We start from the raw sequence: 25,028 nt of genomic DNA on the forward strand, positions 1-25,028 counted from the left end.
GACTGGAGATGCATTAGTGCTGCTGATGCAAAGAGCCACTTGGGTCCCTCAGCTGTGCCAAGCCATGATTTCACAGCTCCTTTCAGCTCTTTTTTACCTACACTGTCCCAGGAAGAACTCAATGTCATCTCTGATCACATCAGACTGAGCTGAAAGCCAAGTTTAAGGTATAGCTTCGAGAGCCAAGTGTAAGACACAGCCTGAACCACATCTCCAAACGCAGGCACTGTATCCACACTCCAAAACAGAGAACAGAGAGAGCTGAATTATTTACAGCAAGTATTTTGGCTGCTTCTTTTTTTTTCTTCCCCCTTCTCCTCTTGTTAAAGAGCACGAAACAAAACACACATACAAACAAGTCAATAGGATGAAACATTTACTGTGTGTTAAATGAACTCATTTCAGCTCCTCAATTAATATCCGGATGTCCCCAGTCACTGCCAGCACTTTTTCCCCTTTGGTGAGTGTGTAGTGACATTAATACCACCATGTGATCCTTCTCCTCCCTTATCGAGTCACCTTACCCTTCCATGCAGGAATTTCTCTTAAGCTTCATCAATTGAAATTGTTGGAATGCACCAAGAAAAAAAAATAATAAAAAGAGCATTTCATAACATTGGCAGGAGCATTTCAGGCATGAGCACTTTGAATATTTATTTGCCCTTTGTGTGAGCAATCTCAGCAAGAAAAAGTCAGTGTGAATAAAAGGAATTGCAAATGCCAGCGGAGGAGCTCCGGAGTTCTCATTCACAAGAATATTTGCACAGGCTCCTGGGAGAATTAGCAGGCAAGGCAATACAAAATCTCTTGGAGCATCAACACTTTGGATACTCTGTAATCCCACTTGTCTGATGAAAAACATCTCTTCCTGAGAGCTGGTTTGTTGTTTTGGTTTTTTTTTTCCTGCCTTGGAAAGGCTGGAGAAGGATTGGAAAATCTGGGAGAACTATTTTTGCCCCATTTCTGTGTCATAGTGCCTTGTATTCCCTCTGCCTCTCCCCTCCCATCCACTATCACTCCCTTGAGCTGAAATGGGATGAATAAGCTAAACTTCCTTTGGAAGTCCAAAACAAAGGGGGAAAAAGAGATGGACAAGCAGCCAACACTGTTGGAGCCATGGAAAAGCAGGGAACTCACAAGGAGAATCCCATCAAGGAGCAATTTAAGGCAGAACTTTATACCACAGCTCTGGATTAGACAAAATTCCACCTGGGATCCAAATGAGAACAAATCATTAAGGAACAGAGCCAAAACATCCTTCTGCTTGGAAAAGACAAATCAGGATAGCAGCATCCACTGAGTTTTAGGGTCAGCAATAAAAGAATGGGGGCTATTTACTCATAATTAGCCTTTATGGGCAAAAAAATCCTGCAGAATTTCATTCTTGCCACAGAATTTTATAGAGTGGTTCAGAAACTTATCAGAAGGATATTTTCTTGCCCAGGTTTTCAGAGCATTTCTCTAGAACCCTGTTGGTTTCAGCCCTGTTAAATTCAATAACTTCCTTAAGGGAGTGCTTTAAGTGTCAGGCTTGATTCAGTTACATAAAGGGATAAGGGAATAATCATTAGACAGTGCACAGGGATGGGAGAAATGGTTTTGTGCGGCACCAGTCTTATTTAAGAACAGTCTGAATTTATAGATGAGGCTGATGAGAAAGTTGGAAGCAACTAATACAAGCGTAAAATACAAAAGCCAGGCAATGCTTTCAGAGAGGGCTGGGACCAACTGGGAGACCACAGAGACACGAGGATGGTTCCAGAGGAGTATTTTAAGTGTTTTTAGATGTTTGCCTTGGTTTCATCAAGATGATGTCCCATGTACTCTTCCTGCCATTCTAATGTAAGCTATGGGCACTAGAGTTTATGTAAGAGGCTGTGCTGCTTGCTTTGCAATTAACACATCCTGCAATTAACAATCCAAACCACTGAAGTCTTTAATATTTCTTCTTACTTCTAATACAGAATATTTTACTTCTAAGATACTGCTGTCATTGTGCCTTAATTTATTCTGACAGTGTGAGCCACGACTAATCCTCCTTCTGAGTGCTGAGCACAGGCATAGACCAAAAACCCAAATCAGCACCTCTCCTTCCAACTACTCACCTGACATCCTCTCCAGAAAAGGGGAAGTGGATGAATGTGGCCTTCAGGAGACAGGGAATGCAAAGAAGGGTGAATGTATCACTCCACATCCTGCTCTGAGCAGGAGGCACCTGCAATTTGAAGAGGAGGAAAGGTGTGAGGTTGGTTTTTCAATGTCTTGCAGGAGAGGAGAGGCAGTTCCCAACAATCAGGTTTCTAGGGGCACATGTGAACTTAATGATGCTCTGATAGACCTTACACCTCAAATATCAAAAAAACCCCAAGCAATCAGACAGGTCCAGCTCCATTTTCTTCACTGGCAGAACAGAATAACACAGATTTTTCAGTCAGTGATTAAAGAGACTGAAGCTTTCTGCTGCTAACGGAGGGTATTTATCAGCACTTCCCAAAAGATCTGCTTCATAAACCAGTTATCCAGAGGTCCCTCACCCACACCTGAGACCTTTCAGGAGGAGGCACCTCATGACTCCTCACCCTCTGAGCCTGATCCCTCCCCCTTGTGGGACCCTTTGGGCCACCACCGTGTGGTGCTTTCCCAAATTTGTATCCAACAGTGCTCAAGACATCCCTGAGCAACACCTGGTCCTGCTTTTGTACAATGGGGGACAACTCCAAAGGCTCTTCCCAGCCACACAAATGCCTCATTTATCTCCAGAGTTACACAGCTCTTCACCAGCTGAGTGAACATTTCCTGGTCCATCATTCCACACCCTTTTTACGGCTTCTGTGGGTTCATCCCTGGCCAAGAGTGTGAGACGCTCCATTTGTTTTGGCAAGAACGTCCCTGAGATTTACACCTGTAATTACACAGGTAACCTTTCCAACAGGGAATTTTAAAATGATCAACGCTAAAGCAACCTACACATTAAATGTGATTAATAAGACACTGGATGACTGCGAGTCTGCACCTCCCTGCTTGTTAAGCGCATCAACTGGAGCATCCCTGCCTGATCCCACCACTGTGAGACACCCAAAAGTGGGCATTCCCAATGGATATAGCCTCTCTTCCCAGGTAGTGTCCATGGGAGGGAGGGTTGGGGTATGAACAGGCACAGAGGATGACATCCACCCCCGAAGTTTCGTGGAGGGTGGAGACTTCTTCCTGGGTCTAATGTCTTCTCCTGCCCCTCCTGCTCTCTGTCCTTTTGTCCCTTCCTGGTGGGAGCTGTATGGGTATGGCACAGCCAGAGGGATGCTGAAGAGGTGACAGCAGGATCTCAAGTGACAGGAGACAGATGAGCATGAGCCTGGCTGGGGGGCAAGTTAAATGAGGTGCCTGCTCCCTCAGTGCCAGGTTCTCTCTCCAGAATTGTCTTGCCATCCCCAGGGACACCTAATGGAACTCTCCTCTTCGCTCCCTGAGCAGGCACCAGCTTCACCTGCTATCAAAGCACCCACTGTCTGTATAATCGAGGAAAATAGCATCTGTCAGGATATCCATCATGCCCTGCAGGACCCCCTCCCTCCACCAGAAAGGGTTGCAGGACCATAGGAGGGAGCTCTGCCAAGGAATCCAAGCTTCACGGTGTGTTTGGCAGGTGGCACAGCACTATCCACACTCCTGCACGGGGTGGAGGTTTTAAAAGCTGGCATTTTGCTGCCGAGTTGCCCAAAGACAGTAAAAACCAGTCACAGTCAAGCCTGCATTGACCTTCAGTCCATGGCTACAGCACACCAGAATTACAGGAGAGATGCTGATCCTGCTTTCCTATTCTCTGGACAAAGTTATTGCATATAAATTGTGTATTGATTAGAGGCAGAAAACGTAAAGAAACCTCTCTGGGAAAACTGGAGGGTGGAAAGAAATTAGGGGGCTGACAAAAGAGCTGCTTTAATTAGGAAGGGAAGCAAAGTGGTGGGAAGAAAAAAATAACCACAACCTCCCCTCTAGAGCCTCCCGCTCCGGATCTGAAAATCTGATCAGGAATCGTCTCTTAAAGAAAAGAAACTGGATTTTGGAGCTGGTTTGTCTGGGAAAAGGAAACAGGAAAAAGAGCTGTCTTCCTCCCTTCGCCCAGCACTGATGAGGATGGAGAAAAGAGCAGCTACACTTTCTGCTGCTCCTGGATTTTGCATGTGGAACAGGGAAAGCCAACATCACCTAACGAGTGTGTAACAACCATGCTCATTTCTGCCTTCTAGCTCAAAGTGCTCCAGGGTAATTACACAGTTTGGACTTATTAGCTGTAATTATTAGGTTCTATAATTCGTAGAACATGTTATTAGAGCGTGGGCAACCTCAAGTGGTCTAAATACACTCAGATAAGTTTCTTGTTTGTCTTCTAACTTTCCCTGCCTCAACAGTAGATGAGGTGCTGCTTTTCCTGCTGGGAAACGTCACCACCCCTCAGGACCCCTGCAGCCACCACGGGCTGTGGTTCCTGACCTGGGACAGATGGGACACGCATGGAAACATGCACAGCCCTGGCCTGCAGCTGATTAAAGGCTACAGGAGCCTTTTAAAAATTCGGCTCTCGTTCATACGGCCAAAATAACATGTGGTGTTCACAGCAGAGTCCCAGCACTCCTTTGGATAAGCACCATTACGCCCGGAGCGGCTGGATCAGCTGCAGGATTTCGGCTCCTGCCTCCTGCCCCTTTGCTACTGGGCACTGCCAGGACTCTGCCTTCAGCAGAATGGTTTCCAAATCACACAGCTACCAGTGAGCAGGAAATACAGGGTTTAATGTCAGTTTGGGTCTGCGTGAAACCCTTGCCAGTTCATCGCAGATGGGACCAGAGGCAGAGCAGGTCCCTGAGAACACAGTGCACAGAAATCAGCTGGTTTAGGACTCTCCCACCTACCAGACAGGCTTCTCCCTGCCTCAGATTCTGTGTGGCTCGCTCCTCCTTTCTCCTGGACTAATCTCCTTGCTGTGTTTCTCTTCAGCCTCCCCTGATTTCTGGGGCATGGACTGGCCCCACACCTCCAGGTGCTTGCTCTGGTCCATCCCTGCAGCAGTTCCCTCACAGCCCAGATCCTACTTTTGCCCCCCAAATTCAACACAGCCTCCCTATTAACACCCATCTCCCTTTCCAGATGAGAGAGAACTGGCAGCTTGGCCAGAACTGGAAAGGCAGAGTCTGTGGGAAAGCCTGGGATTCCCACACCTTGGACAATTAGCTTCTCCCTACAACATTTCCCAGGGCAGCTTAGCTTTGCCAGTGCAGCCTTTTTTTTTTTCCAAAATCCCTTTAATTTCACACCAGTGCACGAAACGGAAAAGGCAGTTGGCCCATCCATCCCTGCACAGCCACACACAGCTATGGATCACTGGGGCTCCTGGTGGCACCATCCCCCTGTTCAGTAAAGAGGGACAACAGGCTTCCACCCTGGTTTCCACCCAAGGCTGGAGACAGCACACAGTGGATGCAGAGAGCTGAGAGATCCCTCCAAAGGGATGGAAGAGGAGAGGAGGCGAGCCAGCTCACTCCAGTCTCATCACCCAGAGGCCTTTCAGATCCCGGCTTTCCTAAAACCCAGGGGGCTGTAGCAAAATTGCCCAAGGATAGACAGCTCCACATTGTTTGCCTCAGGTGTGATGCCTCCAAGGGCAGGTGCCACCAATGACCACAAATCAGATGGTTCTGCAGAGCCCAGCTTGACCTGAATGAACTGCAGTAGCTGTACCCAAGTTCTGTGTGACTCACCTTTGAGGGGTTTTCCTTTTTCCATAACATATGTCTTTAGGAAAGTTTTGCCATCTGTCCTTATGTGATATAAAGCCAGGTCTCTGCTTCCTTTTGGTCTCTGCTTATTGTTTTGGCTAAAAAAAAAAAAAATCTACTTGCAAGTGGGGGAAAAAAAAAATCAAAAACAAAAAAGCTTGTGAGATACCCTGGACTCCAATGTACCCTTCTTTCCATTCAGAGTCAAGGAGGCATCGAGTATTAGGACACCTTACTATCCCACTTGGATCAGCAGTGAGGCTGGGCCACAGCAGCAGTATTCTCATCCCTAATCTGCTTATGGAAGTGTCCCAAAAAGCCAGGCAGGTAGAGGAGGACATCAGGCTCCCCACAGGAGTAGGGACTACCTGAGATAATCGACCTCTTCCAGAGGCGGCAAGTTCCAGCCTGACTAACAGAGCCAGTGCATCTCTCCAGGACAACAAAATGCAACACAGCACCACATGAACAAGAATTTTCATGGCAATTTTTACTCTAATTTATGTGTGACTTCCTTTTCTGAGCCTCTAGTACCCCCTGAAAGAAGTACTCACCTGTGGGAGCCTGGTGGCCACCTTGCCCAGGGCCGAACGGGAGAGCTGTGGTAGACTAAAATGATAAGGTTGTCCTTGGAACCACCTAGTGAGAGAAAAAAGATAATAATGTGTGACTATCATTTCCTTTTTGCTTCCTTGGAAACCAGCATCCCATCCATGATGCAAACAATGGGCTCCCCAAACAGACAAACTCTGGTTTGTCTTCCCTCTGGGGAAGCCTCTGAGGAGCCTCCACTGAAGTCAGTAGAGCTCATTGGGGTTGACACAGCCAAAAGAGGGAGGCATGTGGACCACAGCCTCCAAAAGCAGTGCCAGAGGTGCCTGTTATGGTAGCTCCAGACTTCTGGCCACCAGCCAGCAGGTGAGATGGCCAGATAACCCAAAAGCATCGCTTATCTTTTTGCGTGCTTAACATTTGCCTCCTTATTTCTCTTGTAGCGAAAAGCACCGTCCGACACTTCGAGATGAGAGCAGATATAATGCCAATCATTAGAGTAGCAATTACTTATCTCACAGGAGCTCTGAGAGGCTTAATCAGTTGATATTTGTAAACCACGACGAGCTGTGGAGATGAAGGATGCAAAGCATCCGAGACAGCTCACAGCAAAGCCCAAAGCAGCTCTGCTTTGCCGGCTGAGCTCCCCTCAGAGCCCCGGCTGCTCCTCGCCGGTGGCACTGCACATGGTGGTGCTCAGAGACACCTAAGGGAGCATTTCCTGCTGTGTGCCAGCCCTGTGGAACCCAGCGGGAATGTGACACTAATGACATCCTTCAGAAATGTAATTAGCCTTCCTTCATGGCGAGGTACATTAGGGAGAACTCCGAGGCTCGGAGAAGTGGGCTCCAGTGGGCGAGAACCGAGGCTTTGTGCTCTTGAAAGCTGCATTAGGGAAGGGGAAAAAAATAGAAAAGAAAACGTTCTAATATTACTTAATTACCCCAAGACATCCTGAGATGTAATTGAGCTTGGAGGGCTAAATGAGGGCTGCGCGTGTGAGACCGGCAGAAGTTGATGCATTTATAATGAGACCACTTTGCAAGGCAAACTAGGCCCCCGTGGAGGGCAAAGAGGAAGGACAACAAGGGGGCTGGGGAAGTATCAAGGTGCCTGAAGATCTGCTGACCTCCAGGCCCTTCCCCTTTGCTCAAGGTGCAGGCTAGGCTGCATGGAGGCAGGATGAGTGTGGATGTGGGTACAGCAAACCACGCACCATGGAATTAACTTGCTCATGGTCTGGATGCTAAAACCCCATAAAAACCCCTTAGTACCCAATAAAATGGTCAAGAGCTGCTATATCTCACTGACAGTGAGACATCCCTCTATCCAGATCCAAACCTGAGTCGTTTCAGCATCTCATCAGCCTCCTTGGGAAGCCTCTGGGTAGGGAGTGGGATGAGACAGGAGAACAAGTTGTCCTCAGGGCAGGGCTGTCTCTGAGATGAGAGGGGAAACCTTCCCCAGAGTGGCCAGTGTTCACCCCCATCGCTCCCATTAACTTTAATGGAAACCAGGCGGCTAAATCCCAGTACTGGAAAACATCCCTTTTATCCACAACACCAGAGGCCCAATGAATGCTCACAAGCCCATTCCAGCCCTGATTTACATACTGTACAGAAGGAGACATTAAAATCCAAACGGTTTATGGTAATTAACACTCATTTAAATATTATACTGGTAACTATCACTTCCAATTTTTCTCAGCCTTGAAGGGGCTCTGTGTGCACGTACATATGTACAGGGAGATTTTAAAGGGATACTACATCTTCTCTTCTGATTGCTGCTTTCCCAGAAAAAAAAAAAAAAAGGATGTCTAATGTTCATTAATTGTCTCACTTTGAGAAATTGCTGTGAAAACTCACCGCAGGAGAGTGGAATTTTTTTACTATTATTATTTTTTTTTGAAAGAAAGTAATAATGGGAAGCCCTGCCTCTGGCAGGGATGTGTTGGCTGAGTATGGCCCTGATGAGGCTGTTTAAGCACCATGATGGGTAACATAGAGCTATTAACACTAAGCTCCCTGTCACCAGAGGAATGAAGACTATGGAGATCCAACAGCCTTTAGGTAGGAACAAAATGCATTATTTATCACCAATTAATCTTCTTTTTTTTTCCCGCTTTTTCTCCTAAGCAGTAGGACTGAGGTGGGAGGCAGCACTGCCTAACTGGAGACGAAGGGGATCTATCAAGCACCTTTGCACTGACCTGCCCCTTTGTGATATCAAATATCAACAGGAAAGAAATAGGGTGTGGATAAATCGATAGGTTGTGGTACAAAATAAAGGTCTGAGAGGCTACAGGTGTCTCCCAGCCCTGTTTTCAAGGCTCAGAGCTGCTCCAGCAAGGCCAGGCAGGCATCACCCTGCACTGCAGTCAGAGCTGGACCACAGCATCCCCAGAGAACGAGGAAGAAGAGGAGATACCCTTTGCTGCATCCTTCAGCACTGAGGGCTCTGTCTCTTCCTATCTCCTACAGAGGTTCCTCCTGCGAAGATGAAGGATGCAGAAAGTTGTCCCTCAAGGGATACCCAACAATATCCACTCCAGCATCTACTGTGTGTCCAGGATACCCAGCCCCCCTGAACCACAGAAATGACAGCTCTCTCAGGGAATAATTCCTGCACAGCATGGGGGAAAGGGCCAGTGGGGTTACTCTTTCCCTCTGAGCCCTGGGAGCATGGACAGGGAATGTGAGACCTGCACAGCACACTGTGGGATCCAAGTGTCAGGACAGCTGCCCCCCCAGTCAATCTCACAGCACAAGCCAAATAATCAGCAAACCAGCAAGGGATCCATGTTCACATCCCATCTGAAAAGGTATCCAGGATAACTAACAGCCTCACGCTCCAAAACATTGTTCCTTTCCCACCCATCCATGGGAAAACATGGGAATTGGTGGCAGAGCCCAGGAGCTGTTGCAATGCCCCTATTATACTAATGATGTTTTCTGCCCAAACCATCCCAGGTGTGGCTCCTCACTGCAAAATAGGAGAGTCACCCCAATTCCTTCAGGCTTGGACCTGTCCCTTGAGCCACAAATCCCGTGGGAAATACCTGGGATTTTCTTGCAGGGGACCACCAGGTGATGCTGAGAGACATCAGCAAGAGCCTGTGCCCATTCTAATCGCTTGACAAGGTCTTGCAAGATCTATGTTTGCATTAAAAAGAAATTAAAAGGTTTTCCACTCCACTAGCTTGCCCAAAGCCTGCATACTAAACAGTAAATGCTACCTGTGAGGTTGAATAAAACCCCCATTAAAAAAAAAAAAGCCATCATTCAGTGAATACATCATGAACAATGACATTGGGGAGGCATTGTTCTTCTCCTGCCTGATGGACCATGCTGGAACACCTGTTTCTTATCGTGAAACTGTTAATAACTGTCACCACCAAAATCAGTGCTGAAAATGTGTCATTAAGCTACTCCAACCACCACCTAACTATGAGGGGCAGAAAAAAAGCAGCAAGGAGGAATAGAGGCAAAACTAGACCTTGGATAAACGTCAAAAGCATAGTTGTCCATGTGTCCACTGAAAAACCACTTGCCAGTGGGGAGGGAAAAAAGAAAACCCACCAAACAAATCCGTATTATTAGATGGCTCCTGCCTCACCAGCATCTTCTAGCTGACATGAAAGACACAGCTGGATAACCATAGGCAATTTTAACTGATTAACTACAGACATTGACCCTTTCAATTAATTCACTGGGGATTTATTTCGTTTTAATCATCTCCTTAAGCTACAGCCTCCCCGCAGAGTCAACAGAAAACCAGTGTCTGGTCCTTTCTCCACCAGCTGTTAAAGGGGTAAGAGGAATGGTTACCCAGGGGTGTTTAAGGTAATCCTGACTCAGGTAGGAATGGACTTAGGAGATGGACATTTGCAGAACACAACTCTTCAGGGACTGCAGGTCTTTCTCTTCCCAGAGAGACCTAGAGCAATGCAAAACTTAAATCTCCTACTCCTTTCAGGCATGGAAATGGACCCGAGTTTTGCAGTGGAGGAAAAAAATCTTTCACTGTCATTTGTTGTGCTGCTCCCTGGCTGTATTAGCCTGGTCTCCCATCACCACTGAAAGCTTTAGATCACTTTGCTATAGCAAAACAATGGTCATTTCTCCCTAAAATTACAACCCGTCTCAGGTTTTCCTCTTTTATAGAATCATGGAATCATGAAGGCTGGAAAGGACCTCTAAGATCATCGAGTTCAACCATCAACCCAGTACCACCAAGGTGTTCACCACTAAAATTCTCAGGTGCCATATCCACTAGTTTTCTGAACACTTCCAGGGATGGTAACTCCACCACTTCCCTGTTCCAGCGCCTGACCACCCCTTCCATGAAGAACTTCTACCTAATATCAAATCTAAACCTCCCCTTCAAGGCCCTGGTTTGGTCTTGCTTTGGGCTGTTTCTGCTCAGTGGAACCCAGCTGCCACCCAGTTTAACCCAGATTAAGCACATCCATAGAGATTTCAATGTCTTCTGCACTGGCAAAGTAGGCAGAGATATGAAGGCTTCTTGTCCATGGTGGTCTACTGCCCTAATTAGCTGCCTGCTGTCAAGGACTGATGCTCTTATGGCACTGATGGAGTTCTCCACTTTGTATAAAAAAAGCAGTGACTTCATCTCCTAAATTTGTGTGAAACCCTCAGTTTTCAGGTGGGCAGCATGGGAGCTGACACTGGCCCCATTCACAAGGAGTCAGGAGGAATGGTTTGAACAGAGTCCTATCCAAAAAAAAAAAAAAAAAAAAAAAAAAAGTACATTTCACACTGATATTTTCTGTCAAAATGAAAAATTAGGTGGAAAATTCTGACTAGAGCAGCTCTTTGCCTTCAGCCTGGGAATCTGTACAGTGACAGCCTGAGAGCTTCACCCCCTTCATGCCACACAGAGAGTCTGGGTCAAGACTATTTATATTTTCTTGAAATGTCCAAGCTTATTTTCTCCCAGTTTCCCTTGATCCACAGCTCTATCGCCTGGAAGAATTTAAAAAAGGATCTGCACTTCTCCAGAGGGGCAAGCACATTCAACAAAAAGATGCACCTGAGATGACCTTGAAACAAGCCCAAATTAATCTCTCCAGCGCGAGCTGCTGTGGAGGTAAATCCGTGGCTGGGGCTTTGGAAAGCCGGATATGGGAGGATGGCAGCCTTTATCTTCCTCTCCCTGACAGCCTGAGAAAGGATGGTTCAAAGGAGCAAAACAAAACACTCACCTGCATGACAGAATAGTTAACTTAATCCCCCCGAGGCAAACCCCATTAGCATGTAAAACTAGGAGTGATAATTGTAACCGGTTTTCAACCTTTACTGTAGTGGAAATAATCACTGCAGTGGCACTGCCTCACTGCCCAGAGACTCCTTTCTCCACAGATTATTTTAAACTAACCTAACAAGGGGGAGCAGGAGGAGAGGAGGATGTAAGATTAAAGATGAGGGAATATTTAAGGCTGGGGTGGGAGGGCAGCTACAGGTTGGTCTGAGCGGCAGCCTCTGCTTGAGAAACCAAGGCAAAAAACTAAGGAAACGGGTAAAACAAGCTGGATTTCACGCAGATGGATTCAGTCAGGCGAGCCTGGTAAATATATTTTTCTGGGAGATAACAGTTTTTATTTTTTTATTTTTTTTTTTTTTAGACAAAAGCCAATCTTTGTCTTTTGTGAGAGAGCTTGACCATCTGGACTTCAGAAACGCATTTGATATTGTGCCACATGGGCAAATGATTAGTTAAACTGTAGGAGGGGAACATTACGATAAGAATTATGAATCAAAGAAATGCTTTGCCTAAAAAAATAAAAGGATTATAATAGATAATACCAAAAAAGGAGGCAGTTTGGAGGGATTTTGCTGAGCAGGCTGTTCAGTCACCACTCACATTCAACGCTTCCTTAACAACAGGGGACCAACACTCATCAAACTCACTCCTTCGGAGGCAAAACAACACAAAACAAAGAGTTTTGGCATCGTTTGGAAGGAAATTATGACCTTGGGAACCAGATTGATGGATGTGAAATGACATTCAATGCTGCGAAATCCAAGGCCAGGTTTAAAAGATCAGTGGCAAGGGTGGAAAATCAGTGGAGAAGACAAATGAGAAGAACCACCTGTATGGCTTAGCTTGTGAAGTGGCTTAGCTTAGAACAGATATGGGGGCCCTGACACAGTGGGATTGTAAAGAGGCATCTACAACTCAAAGTATGCCCAAGAGAGAGAGAAAAACCTGTTACCTGCTGGTGAAGAACACCTCCAAGGGATCATATCCTGAGGCACAGTCGTTTCATGGGCACCTCATCGCCCACTTCACCAGGAGCAGGTGAGTCCCCCACCAGCCGCAAGAGACACTTCCCATCCCATGGCAGGGCTTCTCCCAGAGCCCAGAAATGTCATTTAAGGCCTTCTAGGCTTTGTGTTTTACAGATGCTCAGAAATAACCCCCCTGGGCTTAAATCAGATGGATTGATTGGAGATTGTCCAGGGAGCGCTGGTCCTTGTGGCAGCTGAGCCAGCCAAGCTTAGTCTGGAGTTAAGTACCTCTCACTCACTCTGAGAAGACTTCACAAGAATACAGGTATCAACAGCTACCTCAGAAAAGCAAAACACTGAGGAACATATAGAATATAAGATGGTCCTATGCTCTGCCAGCACAGGAGGTCACACAGCATCTCCAAATCCATGTGTTTATCATCCCTCTCCAATGCAACAACTGTCGCTGCTGGAACCCAAACCCACAGTTTCTCCTTCCTCAGGCAGCCCTACAAGGTCTTTGGAAAGCAGTAAGGGATGAAGTAAAGGGATTTCAACAGAAATTAAACTGAATTGCCTCTGGTGAATATTCACGACAAGATACTGCAGGCAAACATTATTAAGCCTCCTTAGGTAATGTAATTAGAAGTTCAGCCCCTTTTATCCAAATTTTGCACACAGAAAAATATCCATCATTGCATAAAGTGGGAAAAAAGGCTTTTCCTTCTATTTTTTTAATTAATAAAGGGGTTTTTTAAAAGCCTTCTTTAAGCAGGCGAACATTTCATGAGGAATCCTGGGCTTGTTCTAAGTGCATTTGGATCTCTCCTGAGTAAATCAAGAGACAGGTTTAGGTTCTACATCAAAATATGTGACAATAATCCTCTCCAGGTGGCTGTTTGAGGAAGAAGACAGCAGCAAAGGCCTCTAAAAGGAGAATTACTCAGCTTTACCGAGCAACTTCTGTGTTTATGGGCAAAACCCACTCACTGTGAGCAAGAATGGTCAGAAATTGAGACAAAATGGGTTTTAGTCAGAGAATGTCAACTTGCCAAACCCAGGATCTCACACAGAGAGGGGAAAAAAGCCATTTCACATGATACATTTATTCACCCAGTGCAGAGATTTTTCAGCGTCATCGTGGAGTTGTCAGCGGTTAAAAAAAGAAACCAAAATAAAAGGAAGAAAATAAGAAAAATGGAGCTTCACAAAGCACAAATAACCTGGTATGTTGGGTACTGGCCAGGGATGCAGATGGCTCAGATTCAAGCCCTTCAAAGCAGGGATTTGTACCTCTCTGTCTCTAACATTCCCAGCGAGGCCCCAGCAATAAACCAATCCTGGGAGTTTCACTCTCACCTTCTGGTTAAAAAACCCCAATAATTCAAAAGTATCTTGGTTTTTTCTTGCTGTAGAAAAAGCTCTTCTTTTGAAATCTCGGGAAGGGCTGTGGGATGAGAAAGAAGCAGGTCCCTTCCCTCCCTGGTTTTGATTACAGCTTATTAGCATCATTGTTTGGTTTAAGATTTCCCATAAAAATTCCATTCCCAGCAAAGACCTCGGCCGAAAAAGTAAGCAAAGCATTAATAGGAGCTGTCTCTCATTAAGACCAGTTTCCTAAGGAGCAGGAGCTCCTCTGTGTGTGTGTGCACACAGGTCCAGCTCAGCCAAGCCACCATTTAATAACTTTCCCCCAGTTTTGACACAGGGTAGGAATTGCAAACTCTTATGTTCCTGAAAACTTGATGAAAACAAATAGCTGGACAAAGGAGGAGGAACAGCCTGCCCAACCTCCCGATGGAGGGGAAATCATAGGAGATGAAGCTCTGTGCCTTTTCCTGCCAGCAGCAGCACTTGGCTCTTAAAAAAATTAATAAATTACTGTCAGTAATAACCTCGGCTAAATGGCAGGAAGGGAGAAAAGAGGCTTTTCTGTGGAGCTTGTCCTTCCTCCCAAGAAGGGCCGATCCTCGCGGCCGGCCCCCACTGCTGGCAGGGTCGAAGGCTTTGCCACCACCAACTCCAAGCAGATGGTGTGGACACGCCTGAGCTGGAGAAATCTTTTGTAATAAAACGCGTCTCCCAGAAATTAACTTCAATTAAGGCATGAGCACTTAATATCTGTATTTGAGGTATTCAGAGGAGCCTGTTCCCAGCCGCTTGCCTCGCACCTTCCCCAGCACCTCCTCCTGTCCCCACCCAGCCTCATCTTCCCCTCATCCCTGCCCCCCTTGGGAAGGTGGCCCCAGCTGCTAATTTGCAGGGAAACGTGCAGGAACGTCGCGTCTCGGAGCTCTCGATCCCTCCCGGTGAATCTGACAGGGGGTTCAAAACTTGTTAAGAGGAGGCTGGTGGGAGGAAAAGCACTGACAGACAGTACAATCGCATAAGCTTCTTTTCCTCGGGAAACCAGGCTAAAAATAATACCCTGCAATTTGACAGCCTCAACCCAGGAGAGCCACCAATGTGTTAGCGAGGGTGAGGAGCAGAGCCTGGATGGGTGCTGGCTTCCTCAGCGCCCAGCGGATTCGAGGAAGGCACAGGGACAGCACCCACGAGTACCAAACCTCACCCTAAACCTGCGATGGCACCTGCTGCCGCCCGCCACGGCCACTCCAGACACCAAGGTTCCACCAGAGGGGACACAGGCACCCAGGATTTTGCGAGCAAAAGGGCTCCTGCAAGATCCCCCAGCTACGTACCCACAGGTTTCACCGCACTGCTGCTGCGTCAGGCTCAAAAAAAAAAGCTGGTTTACAGCCCAAACCCACGTTCCATCAATGCAAGAGGGAAAACTTGCTGTCACAGCCACAATTCCACATCCTGCTCCGGTGATGGAGGAGTGAAGCCTTTGGTAGTAATTGCTATGCACGGGCAGGGGGAAGAGATTCTGATAGCTTTTATTATCAGGGTATCCAGACGTAAAACGAATGCCTGCAATATTTATATATGTCATCACTTAGAGTAAGTAGCCTGATTTGTCAAACGGAGACAAGATTCGGGGATGTCAATTAGGAGGAGATGGAGGGCGAGGCAGGGGAGAAACCGCACGCAGGATTCATCAGATGCTCTATCCCAAATGTCAGCTACAAAACCACAAGTGGCTTTGACTGGTGAAACACAGCCAGAAACGCTGGAGAAAGGGTGAGGGCAAGGCAAAGGGTCCTGCTTTGAGGTCAGCCCTCTGCCCTCGGGGTGGGTGCGGGTGCTGGCTGGGAGCCCACAGAGCTGGGGGAGCAGGAGGAAAGGGAAGGTTTCCTTTGACCGCCCTCTAATGCTGGGTAGAGGGAAAAGGGATGGGTGCTGGAGGACACGCAGGGAGTAAGGCAGCAGCACATGGGAGCAATCCCCACAAGGAGGTGAGAGATGCTGCCATAAGCCTGATAGAGCCCAAGAACACACCAAGGCCTGAATTGCCTCAGTGTACACCCTCACAGGGTATTTTAGGCCACTGTTACTTGCAGGGATCCCCCTTTTTCCTCAGAAATCATTAGCCCTGCAGAGAAATGATGGACAAAAGTCTTGCTGAAGATTGGGGTGTCCTTTTCCTATAGGGTTAAGTCGTCCCACGTGTCCCATTAAAGCAGCATCACAGGGATGGGGGTAGAAGGAGGAGGAGACCTCCATGGAGTATCATCTTCCAGCCTGACAAAACAGGATCACCCCAAAGCACTTCAGCCAGCAGCGACATTCAAGATAAACCAGGGAGAAGCATCTGGTTAAAGATCCCTTAGAGATGCAATCACGTGTGATGTTGTTTGCTCATCAAGGCAAAGGAAGGACACTGCAAGAAGCACTTTCAAACAGTGAGAGCTTAGTCCTCAGCCCAAAAATTAGTAAGGATCAAGGCCAGGTTGGATGGAGCTTGGAGCAGCCTGGTCTAGTAAAAGGTGTCTTACTGCCCCAGGCAGCAGGATGGTCTTTAAGGTCCTTTCCAACCCAAACCATTCTCAGATTCTATGAATGAAATAACTAAAGTGTGTTTTGTCACCGAAAACGGTCACCCAGGCAAGGTTTTGTTCTTCACCCTCTCAAGAGACTCATGACAGGCAACATCCTGAAATGTCAATACCCTACATGCTCTTTGAATCAATGGTAAAGAATTTATCCCATGGCAAAGAGCTCCACAGGAGGAAGCCACAATGTGGGACTGCTGCAAAAACACAGCCTCAGAGTTTGCCTCCCCCTGGGAAGCAATGTCACATCTCAGGCAGAAAAATACCCAAAAAGACTCCCAAGAATGTCACCTGGTGCCAAAGTCACCATGAGGAGTCTTGCAGGAGAAGGAGCAAACCCCTAAGCAAAGCCAAGGGAAATGCTGACACTGGGATTCGTCTTGCTTAACTTAATAACTGCAGACACCTACATCTGAGCTACTCATTCCACACACCTGTCTCTCTGTAATGAAGAGAAATAGGCACTGTTAGGACACAAATCGATTTTAGGCGTCCACAGGAGCAGATAAAACCCGAGCTGAAAGCGCTTGTGCGGGGAAGTCGCAGCATTGACGTCCAGGCTGCCCGTGGAGCGAATCCCTCCCAGCCACGAGCAGGGGACAGCGGCAGGAGCTGGCCTGAGAGCGGGATGTGTCTTCACAAGAGGAGAGCTGATGTCTGGAGACAGCCATGGCTGACAGGCGAGCACCAACACCCTCCTCTCCGTCAGAGCCTCCCACCTCTGGGGGCCGGCCAGGAGGGAACGGGGATGACAGACACATTAGCACCTTCTTCTTGTTGACAGCTTATTTTGGTCCGAGCTTTCTCGTCCTCCACTAATTATTTCCTTTTGATTTGGAGACTTCAGATGGAATGATGTGGCTGTGGCCTCCAGCTACTGTTGTGGGGCTGAAGAGGGGGAGAAAAGCCCTGAATGACAGGAGACTCAGAGAAGGCGGAGGCTCACTCTTGTCCTTGCATGCAGAAAGCAGGAATTTCTCTTTAGAGACTTTTGGTGCACATTTTTTGCCATGAGGGTGGTGAAACACTAGAAGAGTTTTCCCAGAGAGGTGGTGGATGCTCCGTCCCTGGGAATATTCAAGGCCAGGTTGGATGGGGCTTTGAGAAACCTGGTCTAATGGAAGATGTCCCTGTCCATAACAGGGGGATTGGACTAGATGGCCTTTAAAAGTCCCTTCCAAATTATTTTATGATTCTATCAATCTTCAGGCCAGACCTGAGAGTTACAGTATGCTGCACTGAGTTTTGGGGCTGCACAGGTTTGGGACTGACTCAGGGAGACCAGAAAGGGTTGAGGTCCTACAGTAAAAGAGCACAGAGCAGGTACTCAAGGTGGGACAAGGAGGATGATGTCTAGAGGCATCCAAAAAGCAGCACAGACATATGCAGGGTAATCTAATGAGCGTGTTTTCAACCCTGGAGGGCCACTCTACCCACTCAGGCCCCATGCTGGGCACAAAGCATAAATCCCTGCGATGCTTCTTTAAATTAATCCATGGGAAGAGACTCACTAAGCAGCAGAAGGTCAGCGAGGGTGATTCAGACCAGTGGTTTGGAGAATTCTTATTCTGACCGATAACTGAAGCTCAGGAAGGAAAAGGGCACAGGCTCACAGGAGAGGGAGTCGGTCTCCGCCAGGAAGGCAAACAGCCTGCACACAACCACAGCCCCTGTGGGGTGTGAAATGCTCTCTCAGCCCCGGCTCCAGCATCACTGGCAGCGCTGCTTATCCTGCAGCTCGCAGCTTTGGGGTACCACGAGCCAGCAGCCATGAAGATTAACTTGCTGCTGCTCCCAAACCATCAGGGCACACACAGGACAGTGAGAAAGCACCTGAGGGAAGGGCCAGCAGCCCCACATCCCTCGTGTGATGTGAGCCGGGCTGAAAGGCCCCTTCTCTCCACACCCTCCTGGCCAGCAGAGTTGCAGTGACCCGAGGCACCAGTGCACTCACAGCACGTGGGGACCAACGTGGGGCCAGGCAAGGCACCCCCAGGGCACGAATCCTCCACCCGCTTGCAGCTTCCTCAAGCCCATACATTTGTATTAAATGGTCTGTTAGAGATTTGCCGGTAGTTTTCAAGCTCTGACAGCCCTGTTTTTTATTTCAGTTGCCTTTAAGCCACCTCATGGAATTTTCATATATAAATATGGAAATATGCAAAACCCCGCAGATTTATAGGATCCGACACTGTGGTTTAAATGAATCCCCCATGATCTTGTCTTCTGCTCATGCCCCCTCCTACAGCACCCCTTCCTCTGGTCTCTGGTATAGCCGCTCCATGAGGAGTGGTAATCCTTCCCAGGCAGCTCCATGCCTTCCTCTGCCTTCCAGCCTACTAATCTCCCATCATTTACATAGCTGGGATACAGCTCTGCTCCTTTTCTCCCACGTCCCTGGAAGTGCCCAAGGCCAGGTTGGATGGGGCTTGGAGCAACCTGGTCTAGTGGAAGGTGTCCCTGCCCATGGCAGGGGGTTTGATCCAGATATTCCCTTTAAGGTCCTTCCAACACAAACCATTCCATGGTTCTGTGATGATTCTATGATTCAGTTTTGAGCTGGACAGGGCAAGGCAGACCTGGGAATACAACTACAGTTGCAGGCAGTGGAGAATCCACACTGTGCAGCTGCAGGAAAAGCCTTGGTCAGATCCTGTGTGGCTCCAAAGAAGATGGACCCAAGACAAAAATCTCTTGGGCATGCAACTCCCACAGGGAAAAGACTCTTCTGTCTACAGCTCCCACGCCAGGAAAGCCCTGCCATCGCTTTGGGGTTAAATCAAAAACTAAAAGCTCTGTCTGGCACCACATTTTTGCTTCCTGCCTGGCTGTGCTGGAGGATCACGAGGGAAAAGCTGACTCGGAGGGGAATTGGTCCCACAGCTGTGATGGGAGCCGAGGGTAAGCTGAGCTTTCTTTACCCTCAGTGAGACAGAAAAATGCAGCATGTCCCTGGGGATGAAGGCCCTTGGCACGGGGTGAGGTCCTGGTAATTCTTTTGGACTGAAAACCCCTCAGGGCCTGCTTGGAAAAATGCCTTTCCTCTTTTCCAAATTACTCCAGAGCAGCTGAGTGCAACAAAAACCAACCCCGAGCTCACAACCCTGAAAGCACAGTCCCCCTGGGCAGGGCTATGTGGATCCCCCAGAGAGGGGCACGACCAGAGGCTCCTCTGAGCTGCACAGCCATCCCACACAAATTAAAAATCTTATAAAAAAATTATATAAATAAAGATTAAAGTAATGGTGGCCTATATGAGGCTGATGCTTCCCCAGTTTAAATGAGTGAAAATCGATTAAAAAAAGAGAAAGTAATAACGTATGTTTGTTAGTAGAGTGTTAAAGAAAGTCAAATCAGTGACCTGGAGAAAATTGCTCCTTCAGTAAGTGCAACAAGAGCCGGTTAAAATCATCTTCCAGCAACCATATATTTTCTTATAGGTGCCCCATATTCCCCCTGAATTCCAGCTTGTTTAGCCAGCTCACTGCAGCGCTGAGAAAGCAGCTGGAAAATGGCTGTGGCATCCTGTCGACCTCTGCCTCTCCCACTTGTTTTGAGAGAGAAACTGGAAGTCTGGCTCCTGAACAAGAGCTTGGTTTGTAAAGCTTTGAGGACACACAAGGAGGAAAGCCCAGAAGAGCTGGGACTGATTTCTTAAGCACAAGCACAAGCAATGCAGCCTTTGTTTAACAAACTGGGGAGCTGAAAACACAAAACATCTTTGCCTGGGAGAAGGCAGCACCACTTCCTCACCGAGTTTAGCATTTCTCCTTGACTATTTTGTTGGGTTTTTTTTTTTTCCTTTTGGCCTATTTTCTGCATCAAGAGAATTTCAATTTCCCTCCAAAAGCAACTTGATAAAGATCATAAGAAGATAAAAAAGTGGGGAAAAAAAGTGTTGATGCAGCTTTTCCTGAAGGAGATGCCTATAAACAGCTGTACTGGAGCATGTAATTCTTTCAGATAAAGCATATTTGTTATTTTCTAAGACACTTTAAATTTAAACCCACAAGTTTGGTGTTAGGCCTGCACTTGGTTATCAGATTGACACATCCTGATTAACCAAGAAGAATTAACCTCTCAGAGTGCAGAAAAAGCTGATTATTTAAAATAAATCAAAGATTCTTTTCCAGTTCAGATCACACGGACAGTCAGTTATTTTAATGCATTTTTGGCTGCGCACGTCCTTGGCATCCATGGGTTTGCTAAGCTGTTCTGCCAGCGACTCCCTGCAAACCCTGAGCTTTTCCTGCACACACCTTCAGCCAGAGCCTTTCCCCCTGCCAGGATTCACTGGAGGGAGGCTAAGGAAGGGCAAAGCATGTCGTCCTGGCTTGCCAGCCCCCAGCATGGTGTGCCCAAGCCTCTGCCACGTCTCCTTCACTCCTTTCTCAACCCCTTTCACCACCTCCCACTTCATCCCCAGCATGAATCACACCACTCTCAACTCGTGACACCATTAGCTTTTGCTGTCACCAGAGCTGACAATTCAAAAGGCCCTGGAGAGCTGTCTGCAGAGACACAACAAATGAGATCTCTTAATTAACACCTCCCTTAACTAAATAAATTAATTTTATGCAGCTGATATGTCGCGCCTTCACAGTTTGAGGGTGACTGAGTAGCTGAAAACATCCCTCTCCTCAGAGCTATTGGAAGGACTTTTTTGCTTGACAGTGTTTCTGTAAACAATCCCTGCTCTGAGGTGGCTGTGGGTGTGTGTCAGGCAGTGAAAGGAGGGAGGGATACCTCTGGAAGCAGACCAGCTAGCATCCCTCTGCTCCAGCATCCCTCAGCACTTGGGCTTCCAGGAGAAACACCTCACCTGGACCAAGGTGGGGAAGAAACCCCTCTGCAACAGAAGAGATGGGAGATGTTGACTCTTGCATCCTGAAGTGGCTGCAGAGACAAGGCAATCCACCTCCTTCACTTCCCCGGAGCAACACCAGTAGCAGCTATGCCAAAGCATGGAGAAAAAGCCAGGGTGCTTCACCTCTCAAGTGAAGGCCCCTGAACACAGTCTTGCAGTGAGTGCTATAAAACCTAATAGCAAAGATTAAAACAGAAAGGACTTTGGCACATGAGAGTTGGGATTTCAGCCCTCGAACTAAAGGATTGGACAAAGCAAACGTCACACCCTCACAAGCAGCTCCCAGCTTATATTTAAATGTGGAAGAGACTTCATATCCAGCATGGATCCTGATGTATCCATCACTCAGCCAAAGCACTAAGCATGGCATAGCTCAAATTTTATACCTACACACACCCTCATCTCCAAATCCACCTTTTCTTTCAGTGCAGCTGACGCACACGTGCACACTGGCCTTTCTTTCATCTCTTTTCCCTTCACTTTTCTCTCCCTTTTAACCCAACAAGCAGGGTCCTCCTTGGGAAGGAAGGAAGGAAGGAGAGCTGGGCTCTGGTCATCATGCCCACAACTTGTTTTCTATGAAGCAGCCACTGGTAACATGATAAAAGCCTCCTCTCTGCCCTTTGATGGCTGAGAGAAAAAAAAACCAACCTGAAAGCTTACCACTAAAAAAGATATTCTCCTCCAGGTCTGAATCGCCAGCACAGCTTTTGGTCCTTGAAGAAATGCAATAATCCAAGGGAACAGACTCAAGGCCAAAATCAGATTGTATTATCCAGGTTATCACCAGGGCGCCCTGCAGAGATGCAGCCAAGAATTATTTCCTCCTCCCTCTCTTTCGCCTGGTGGAGCATGACAGAGAGAAAGACTCTTGCTAGTTTTGTTGGGGTTTTTTTAAGGAAAATAATTAGATTTTTCAAGAGGCTTGGATTGAAAATCAATTTCCCAATTAAAAAGCGTAAGGTTTATAGTTGGTGCACGATTTAAGTTGGGACTACTTGTTTGCCTTCTGGGATCAGTGCAAAACCCCCAAGCACCACCGTTGTCACTACTGGGACAAAAACTTTTAAAATAACCATTAAGGGAACTGTTTTCCTGCTCAAAACCAGTTTAAAGGAGGGGCAACAAAAAAGACTATACCACGTGAAACTGCAACGGGCAGCCAATATTGAAAGGTGTTATAAAGCAACATCTACCTTCTTCACAAGAGCAAGTAAAACAGTCTCCAACAAATCAGAGGTTGGTAGAGGTGGATTCTCTGATGCATGCTAAGGGGCTGCTTAATTCTGAATTTGCCCCCTGAGGGGGTACTAACAGCACCCCTTCCTTGCCCAGCTCCTCTGCTCACCTCCAAAGGAATTGGTTCAAGGCTTAAACTCTCTTATCGCCCACAAACAGAGCTTGACCTCTGCCATATTTGCAGCAAGTCCTATTACTTTGGGGTGATTCAGAGCTAGAAGCTGATTATTACAAGCCAGGAAGGAGAATTCTGACTTCTGTGGTGTTTACAGCTTTTATCACAGAAAAATCCACGTGTGCCAGCTATAAAACCAGATAAAATCTCCCAGTGAAGCCTGCTCTTCTCAAGATCCCACGTCACTAACAAGTCCCTGTATGCTCTGGCAGTGGCCCCCCCGAAGCTGTAAGGCTTTTCTCCAGTTCAATCTGGCCTGTGATCTTGGCTTAGAGGAGCTCTAGAGACAACCTGAATGCTGCCAGCACAGCACATGGCCGTGCTGACCACGGTCAGAGCAAGTTGTATCAATGCTTCCTTCACCTCAGCATCAGCATGCACTCACAGCAAACACCAAGGGGAGGAGGAAGAAAAACAAGTTAAAAAAAAATTTTATATCTCTTTTCGTGTAGCAGGAGAGTTACTTTCACACTCAGAGCACAGGAAGCTCACTCATGGCAGTGCTTCACTTACTCCCAGGTATCAGGGAGATTTTGTCTCTTGCTCCCAGGCATCAGGGAGATTTTGTCTCCTGCTACTGCAACATAATCACAGCACAGAATCACAGAACACGCTGAGCTGGAAGGGACCCACAAGGATCATGAAGTCCAACCCTCAACCCTGCACAGGACCATCCCCAAGAGTCACACCCTGTGCCTGAGAGTATCATCCAAACGCTCCTTGAGCTCTGCCAGCCTTGGTGCTGTGACAATTGCCCTGGGGAGCCTGTTCAGTGCCCAACCACTCCCTGGGGGAAGAACCTTGTTCTAATATCCAACCTAAACCTCCTCTGGCACAACTTCAGGCCACTTCCTTGGGTCCTGTCACTGGTAGATGCTGGTCGGTGAAGCCAACAGTATTCCAGAGTGTGACATCCATCCAAGCCCATTCTGAGGTGGATGGGGTTTACTACCATAAGAAAATGCTGACTGCTTCCTCTAGGAAAGGGCTGGGCAGTGGGGAACTGCCTGCTTAGGCCAAACACCAGCAGGGAGGGACCTGAGCCGTTACGAGAGGGAGGTGTGGGGAATGGGAAGGAGACACTTGAGGAGCACCAAGGTGAAGACATAAGTTGAAGAACAGGAAATACAGGAGGTGGCCCAAAGATAATTTGGAGGGAGGATTGGTAGTAGAGTAAGAAGCAGTGCTGAAGGACCTGCAGGAGCCCGAGGGTGAGGAGATGTTGGAAAGCCATCACAACAAAGCCAGGGTCATTGGAGGAGGAGTGCCAGGGGTTGGCACCCGAAGGAGATGAGACTGCACACAGCCTCAAAGGCTTTTAGGGTTTCTCAGAGCCCTGGTGCCACCAGAGAGGATTTGATGAGCTGAGATAAAATCCCTCACTTTGCATTTTAAAAAGTGTCTATCTCCTGCAGCCCAAGAGGGAAGAGAAGAGGAGGGGGGGGGGGGGAAGTGCAACCCCCTCATACAAACTGCAACGGAAGGAAGGAATTGGAAAACATGCAGAACCCCAAGCTTGACTCACAGCTATTGATGGAAATTGAGTTTGCCTGCAATTGTCTTGTTCTCACAGTTTTTTCCCTCTCCCAGCCCATCCTTTGGTCTTTCTCACCCAGAGAACCACTAATTCTAGTGGACCCATTTCACCAAAGCTTGAAAAGACAATGGAGCTCACTAGGAGGAGCTTTCCCTCCAGGAAAGGCACCCCTCCTTTTCTCATCTTCTTGAGGGAAGGGCTTAGCTTGTCTTGGTCCCACCTAAATCCCAGGGCCAGAAGAAGCTGCAGTGAGTCCAATAGTCATGACCAAGCTCAGCTTTTTGATCAAGATGTTCCTCCAAACAAAGAGGGACGATCCTCTGCCTGCTGAAGAAGGAAGAGTTTCTGGTTTGGAATTTTTACAAAGCTACTGCTTCCACAAGAGAGGGAGATATTCATCAAAGTTCACTTTTCAGTGGAAAAAACTTCCCCAAGATAACCTGGAGTTCCAAGGGGAAATAAGCCAAAGGACAAAGCCGTGTGGGACTGCTGGAGGGCACGAGAGCTCAGGCAGCACATCACCGCCGTTTGGATGCCCTGAGATGACATTATCACTTTTATCCTCAGCTCTCCTTTCCAATTCCCAGAGAGTGAAGTGAAAGAAGAAGTTTTCTGAGGGCCAGGCAAGCACAAAGTGCACTTTGACAGCACTACCTACACAGTGCCTGATGCCTGTA

At 47.5% G+C, this 25,028-nt stretch overlaps 1 long non-coding RNA gene across 1 annotated transcript in view; it reads right to left on the reverse strand.

Annotated features, from left to right (window-relative positions):
• Positions 1 to 454: 454 nt before the first annotated feature.
• LOC116790292 overlaps positions 455 to 25,028 on the reverse strand; it is a 28,979-nt gene continuing 4,405 nt past the window's right edge. Inside the window, exons 2-5 of the long non-coding RNA XR_004358303.1 lie at positions 6,329 to 6,413; positions 5,757 to 5,872; positions 2,106 to 2,215; positions 455 to 550 (exon numbers count right to left, since the gene is read on the reverse strand). This is a non-coding gene — a long non-coding RNA (uncharacterized LOC116790292). The remainder of the gene's footprint in view (positions 551 to 2,105; positions 2,216 to 5,756; positions 5,873 to 6,328; positions 6,414 to 25,028) is intronic.

The sequence above is a fragment of the Chiroxiphia lanceolata genome, chromosome 8 (genome assembly GCF_009829145.1).
Source record: "Chiroxiphia lanceolata isolate bChiLan1 chromosome 8, bChiLan1.pri, whole genome shotgun sequence".
Lineage (NCBI taxonomy): Eukaryota > Metazoa > Chordata > Aves > Passeriformes > Pipridae > Chiroxiphia > Chiroxiphia lanceolata.